General features: G+C 54.1%; 1 long non-coding RNA gene across 1 annotated transcript; it reads left to right on the forward strand.

Moving 5' to 3' along the window:
* The first annotated feature begins 238 nt into the window (after positions 1-238).
* On the forward strand, positions 239-1,012 carry LOC115949453. The gene is made up of 2 exons (XR_004082901.1): positions 239-366; positions 777-1,012. It is a non-coding gene; the product is annotated as an uncharacterized LOC115949453 (long non-coding RNA).

The following is a 1,012-nucleotide window of genomic DNA, read 5'->3' on the forward strand; positions in this document are numbered from 1 at the left end:
GACAACTAAAGAGGAGCGCTGCATTGCCTGTATTGAACATTAGCATTAGACAAGCAAATAATCCTCCGCCTGTGTCACACAGTAACCCAGTCATCCTAAAGAGCAGAAAACATCTCACAAGAGTGTGGCACCAGCACTGGTCACTAGTCCTGACCCTGACAGTAACACTACCTTACCAAAACAGCCTTTCTCCCATTATTCAGGCAGCTGCTCTCTCCTGTTCCTAGGCTGGAAGACGAGAGAATGTATCCCCAAATTAGTTTCCGGCTATTTGGAGAAGAAATTCAATTCGGACTTGCTGATCACGCACACGCTGCCATTCGCTAAAGTGAACGAGGGATTTGAGCTGTTACGTGCAGGAAAAAGGTGAGACCCTGACCAGCAGGAGGTTCAGCAAACCTCAGCACCTCCTCCTAAAATTCCAACAGGCAGAGCATGCAACACTGGCTTCCCAAAGAGCACCTGAGCCTTTTGAGGAAGCAGGGCCTCCCAGCTGAGTGCTGGCAAGATCTGCCATAGCCCAGAGGGAAGAGCCCATGCTCAGCACAGGGAACCCTCCTGCTCATGGTTCAGCTCAGTGCAGATCCTGTGGCCTTATCCTGTGAGGGGCTCCCCTCAGCAGGGATTTGAAGGCTGCCCGGCTGCTGCACGCCTCATGCAGCTCAGTCAGGAAGAGGCTGGATGACAGAGAAGGTGGCTGGTCCCCAGGCACACCTGCCTGCCACACTGCCTGCTCCTGAGCTGCAGACAGCCCTCCCTTCCCTTCCACGTTTCAGCATCCGCACTGTCCTGCTCTTCTGAGGGACATGGCCAAGGAAGCCGAGCGGAGGGACCAGCGCAGCAGATGCTCTCCTGGCCTGGGCCCTTCTCAACCAGCACCTCCCCTTGTGGGGCACCAGGAGAAGAGAATGAGGAACTCACCTGTGCTGCTGTCACTGCTGGTCCTGCTGTGCCCAGACAGGACATAAAAGGATGTCTCTCCCAGGAAAATGCTTTTACTAATAAAGGTTTT

This window comes from Geospiza fortis, unplaced genomic scaffold (genome assembly GCF_000277835.1).
Source record: "Geospiza fortis unplaced genomic scaffold, GeoFor_1.0 C13408242, whole genome shotgun sequence".
NCBI lineage: Eukaryota > Metazoa > Chordata > Aves > Passeriformes > Thraupidae > Geospiza > Geospiza fortis.